We start from the raw sequence: 6,030 nt of genomic DNA, 5'->3' as shown, positions 1-6,030 counted from the left end.
GCCGCTTTGTTAATCTTTTGTTGTTTGAAGATGCGTCTCACATCCTGTCCGTGGATGGTTAACATAGAAGTCAGAGGTGTGATTGTGGTCGGTGGTGCGGCTGGGTGGGTGTGGGGTGTGAAAGTGTCCTTTTCAAATCTGCAGTAGAAGGTATTCAAGTCCTTGGCTAGTGTGCTATTGTTCTCAGCTTGGGGTGATCGACGCTTGTAATTGGTCAGCGATTGGAATGCATGCCAGACTGATTTGGAGACGTTAGCGCTAAACTGTTTTTCCAACTTTGCTGCATAGTTTATCTTTGCAATGTTAATTTCTTTAGTCAGCTGGTTTCTAGCTCGATTATACAGGGCCCTGTCCCCGCTCTGATATGTGCCTTGCTTAGCTTGGCGAAGTTGCTTAAGTTTGGCAGTGAACCACGGCTTGTTGTTATTGAATGTGCAAAATGACTTTGTTGGTACACACACATCTTCATAGAAACTAATATAGGATGTGACAGTGTCCGTATATTCATACAGGCTGCCAGCTGAATTTTCAAAGACACTCCAGTCTGTGCCGTCTAAACAGCTTTGAAGTTCCATCTTTGCTTCTTTGGTCCACTTTTTCACTGTTTTCACTGTAGGCTTCACGCATTTAAGTTCTTGTTGGTATTAAGTGAATTAAGCAGTGATCAGACGAGCCCAGTGCTGCACGAGCTTTGGCACGGTATGTGTTATTTAGTGTAGTATAGCAGTGGTCTAAAATATTATTTTCCCTGGTAGGACAGTCAATGTGCTGCTTGTATTTAGGGAGTTCGTGGTTGAGTTTAGCTTTGTTAAAGTCCCCGAGAATAATGAGGGGTAAGTCCGGGTGTTTTTTTTCAATTTCGTTTACTTGTTCGGCAAGCATTAGCAGCGTGGGGTTCGTGTTAGCTTGAGGCGGAATGTAGACACAAGCGAGAATGAATGATGCGAACTCACGAGGCGTGTAGAATGGCTTACAGTTCAAAAACAGTGACTCCAAATGCAGGCTGCAGTGTGTGCTGAGCTCCGTGACGTCCGTACACCATTTTTCGTTGATATAGACTCATATCCCGCCGCCTTTTGTTTTCCCCGATGATTCCATGTCGCGGTCTGCCCGGTGAAGATGGAAGCCGGGAAGCATGACGGGGCCACCAGGTACAGCCTCACAAAGCCAAGTCTCCATAAAGCACATGGCGGCAGAACGTCCGAAGTCTTTATCAGAAGATGAAGCTCGTCCATTGTGTTGGGTAAGGAGCGTAGATTCGCGAGGTGGATCGACGGAAACGCCAATCTGTATCCTCTCTTGCGGAGCTTCACCTGGATGCCGGCTCGCTTCCCTCTGTGGCGCCGCCTCCATCTCCATGCGCCAAAGACCGCGGACGGGGGGGGGTTAATTACCTAACCCCAGTGATGGAGGGGGTATTACTGTATAAACATTTTTGGGGGCGGCTTCAGTCACCCGCTTGTTGCTATTCACGTAGGGTGGGGTGTGGATCGAAGTTTTCCCCCTTTGAAAACTAATCGTCTACAGGACGTGTGTTTGAAATTTGTCCTGCCTCGGATCACCATTTTCCTGAGTGAAAGTCATTCATCGACAGGGGGTTTGGATGCCCACCCAAACCCGTTTGGATGTCTCCCGAGGTGGATGCCCAGGGAACCAGCAAGACCAGCATGATGGTTTTTGAATTTTTTTTTGTTTTCTTTATTAATAACGTGAAAATGAAAGCTCTTCCTCTTGGAGGAAATGTCCCGTTTAATATGAATAAATGATGATCATCTCAATGATTGATTCTAATTTCCAAGGGTTTTCTTAGCCCTTTCGAATTGAACAAGTTTCTTTGAAATTTGATCAAATTGAAAATGTTCTCTACATACAGAACCTATTTTAAACAATTTCAATATATTTTAATGAAATATTTAAATTATTTAAAAATTTCACATAGTATGTAACTAGTATGTAGTAGTTTCACTAAGGAGCTACTTAAGATTAAAAAAAATATTTTAATAATTGAAATTAAATCAACGTGACATCCCCAAAATCAATTTATAGATTAAATTGATTAATTGCCCAGCCCTTTGCTATTACAGTTGATAACATTACCAAGCCAAACATAGCTAATCTAGCTAGCTAACATTCACCCCTATTGCTGCCATGCTAACGTGGTAAACTTGCTAATATTTGGTTGCTAACATTAGCTACTAATCTTAGAGCAATGTTAAGAGAAATGAAGAAAAACTTACTAACATAATTTATTTGTTAGCTTTTTTAGGTTACAGCAAGCTTTGGTCAGCTAGCTAAAGGTAGCTTCCTAGCTAAAATAAAAGCTAATACATTCCCCTCAGTAGTATTATCTGGCCCTTGAAGAAGTCCTCCTCCCAATGAATCCAGCATGTTTTGCTGAAGTTTTGTCAAGTCTTTTATACAACCCCAATTCCAATGAAGTTGGGACGTTGTCTTCTTCTTCTTTTCCTTTCGGCTTGTCCCGTTAGGGGTCGCCACAGCGCGTCATCCTTTTCCATGAGAGCCTATCTCCTGCATCCTCCTCTCGAACACCAACTGCCATCATGTCTTCCCTCACGACATCCATCAACCTTCTCTTTGGTCTTCCTCTAGCTCTCTTGCCTGGCAGCTCCATCCTCATCATCCTTCTACCAATATACTCACTCTCTCTCCTCTGGACGTGTCCAAACCATTGAAGTCTGCTCTCTCTAACTTTGTCTCCAAAACATCGAACCTTGGCTGTCCCTCTGATGAGCTCATTTCTAATTTTATCCAACCTGGTCACTCCGAGAGCGAACCTCAACATCTTCATTTCCGCCACCTCCAGCTCTGCTTCCTGTTTTCTCTTCAGTGCCACTGTCTCTAATCCGTACATCATGGCTGGCCTCACCACTGTTTTATAAACTTTGCCCTTCATCCTAGCAGAGACTCTTCTGTCACATAACACACCTGACACCTTCCTCCACCCGTTCCAACCTGCTTGGACCCGTTTCTTCACTTCCTGACCACACTCACCATTGCTCTGGACGGTTGACCCCAAGTATTTAAAGTCCTCTACCTTTGCCATCTCTTCTCCCTGTAGCCTCATTCTTCCCCCACCACCCCTCTCATTCATGCACATATATTCTGTTTTACTTCGGCTAATCTTCATTCCTCTTCTTTCCAGTGCATGCCTCCATCTTTCTAACTGTTCCTCCAGCTGTTCCCTGCTTTCACTGCAGATCACAATGTCATCTGCAAACATCATGGTCCACGGGGATTCCAGTCTAACCTCATCTGTCAGCCTATCCATCACCACTGCAAAAAGGAAGGGGCTCAGGGCTGATCCCCGATGCAGTCCCACGTCCACCTTAAATTCTTCTGTCACACCGACAGCACACCTCACCGCTGTTCTGCTGCCCTCGTACATGACCTGTATTATTCTAACATACTTCTCTGCCACTCCAGACTTCCGCATGCAGTACCACAGTTCCTCTCTGGGTACTCTGTCATAGGCTTTCTCTAGATCTACAAAGACACAATGTAGCTCCTTCTGACCTTCTCTGTACTTTTCCATCAACATCCTCAAGGCAAATAATGCATCTGTGGTACTCTTTCTAGGCATGAAACCATACTGTTGCTCGCAAATACTCACTTCTGTCCTGAGTCTAGCCTCCACTACTCTTTCCCATAACTTCATTGTGTGGCTCATCAACTTTATTCCTCTATAGTTGCCACAGCTCTGCACATCACCTTTGTTCTTAAAAATGGGCACCAGTACACTTTTCCTCCATTCCTCAGGCATCTTCTCACGCACTAGAATTCTATTGAACAAGCTGGTCAAAAACTCCACAGCCACCTCTCCTAGATGCTTCCATACCTCCACAGGAATGTCATCAGGACCAACTGCCTTTCCATTTTTCATTCTCTTTAATGCCTTTCTAACTTCCCCTTACTAATCATTGCCACTTCCTGGTCCACCACACTTGCCTCTTCTACTCTCCCTTCTCTATCATTTTCCTCATTCATCAACTCCTCGAAGTATTCTTTCCATCTACCTAGCACACTGCTGGCACCAGTCAACATATTTCCATCTCTATCCTTAATCACCCTAACCTGCTGCACATCCTTCCCATCTCTATCCCTCTGTCTGGCCAGCCTGTATAGATCATTTTCTCCTTCTTTAGTGTCCAACCTGCCATACATGTCATCATATGCCTCTTGTTTTGCCTTTGCCACCTCTACCTTTGCCCTGTGTCGCATCTCAATGTATTCCTTTCGCCTCTCCTCGGTCCGCTCAGTGTCCCACTTCTTCTTAGCTAACCGTTTTCCTTGTATGATTTCCTGTACTGTGAGGTTCCACCACCAAGTCTCCTTCTCTCCTTTCCTGCCAGAAGATACACCAAGTACTCTCCTGCCTGCTTCTCTGATCAAATTGGCTGCAGTGGTCCAGTCTTCTGGAAGCTCTTCCCGTCCACCGAGAGCCTGTATCACCTCTTCCCGAAAAGCTGCACAACACTCGTCCTGTCTCAGCTTCCACCACATGGTTCTCTTCTCTGCCTTTGTCTTCCTAATTTTCCTCCCCACCACCAGAGTCATCTTACACACCACCATCCTATGCTGTCTAGCCACACTCTCCCCTACCACTACCTTACAGTTGGTAACCTCCTTCAGATTACATCGTCTGCACAAGATGTAATCCACCTGTGTGCTTCTACCTCCGCTCTTGTAGGTCACCCTATGTTCGTGCCTCTTCTGGAAAAAAGTGTTCACTACAGCCATTTGCATCCTTGTTGCAAAGTCTACCACCATCTGTCCCTCCAAGTTCCTTTCCTGGATACCGTACTTACCCATCACTTCTTCATCACCCTTATTACCTTCACCAACATGTCCATTACAATCTGCACCAATTACGACTCTCTCTCTGTCTGGGATGCTCAGAACTACATCATCTAGCTCCTTCCAGAATTTCTCTTTCACCTCTAGGTCACATCCTACCTGTGGGGCATAGCCACTAATCACATTACACATAACACCCTCAATTTCAAATTTCAGCCTCATCACTCGATCTGATACTCTTTTCACCTCCAAGACATTCTTAGCCAACTCTTCTTTTAAAATAACCCCGACTCCATTTCTCTTCCCATCTACACCATGGTAAAATAATTTAAACCCTGCCCCTAAACTTCTAGCCTTACTGCCTTTCCACCTGGTCTCCTGGACACACAATATATCAACCTTTCTCCTAATCATCATGTCAACCAACTCCCGGGATTTTCCTGTCATAGTCCCAACATTCAAAGTCCCCACATTCAGTTCTAGGCTCTGTGTTTTCCTCTTCTCTTTCTGCCGAAGAACCCGCTTTCCACCTCTTCTTCTTCTTCTTCTTTGACTTCGACTTCGACCCACAGTAGCTGAATCTCCAACAGCGCCCTGCAGGTTGACGGCGCCGGTGGCGGACGTTGTTAACCCGGGCCACGACCGATCCGGTATGGAATTCTTTGGATGAACGCTCATATTTGTTTGGCAAGGTTTTAAGCCGGATGCCCTTCCTGACGCAACCCTCTGCATTTATCCGGGCTTGGGACCGGCCTACAGTTTGCACTGACTTGTGCCCCCCATAGGGCTGCATTGAAGTTGGGACGTTGTGTTAAACATAAATAAAAACAATACAATGATTTTCAAATCATGTTCAACCTATATTTATTTGAATACACTACAAAGACAAGATATTTAATGTTCAAACTGATAAACTTTATTGTTTTTAGCGAATAATCATTAACTTTGAATTTTATGGCTGCAACGCGTTCCAAAAAAAAGCTGGGACAGGTGGCAAAGAAAGACTGAGAAAGTTGAGGAATGCTCATCAAACACCTGTTTGGAACATCCCACAGATGAACAGGCTAATTGGGAACAGCTGGGTGCCATGATTATGTATAAAAGGAGCTTCCCTGAATTGCTCAGTCATTCACAAGCAAAGATGGGGCGAGGTTGACCTCTTTGTGAACAAGTGCGTGAGAAAATAGTCGAACAGTTTAAGGACAATGTTTCTCA

At 44.8% G+C, this 6,030-nt stretch overlaps 1 protein-coding gene across 3 annotated transcripts in view; it reads right to left on the bottom strand.

Annotated features, from left to right (window-relative positions):
- LOC133474583 (Golgi-associated plant pathogenesis-related protein 1-like) overlaps positions 1-6,030 on the bottom strand; it is a 294,461-nt gene that overhangs the window by 209,015 nt on the left and 79,416 nt on the right. The window lies entirely within an intron of this gene.

This window comes from Phyllopteryx taeniolatus, chromosome 3 (genome assembly GCF_024500385.1).
Source record: "Phyllopteryx taeniolatus isolate TA_2022b chromosome 3, UOR_Ptae_1.2, whole genome shotgun sequence".
NCBI classification, from domain to species: domain Eukaryota; kingdom Metazoa; phylum Chordata; class Actinopteri; order Syngnathiformes; family Syngnathidae; genus Phyllopteryx; species Phyllopteryx taeniolatus.
Note: the sequence above shows the minus strand (reverse complement) of the source record. Positions and strands in the feature narration are given on the sequence as shown.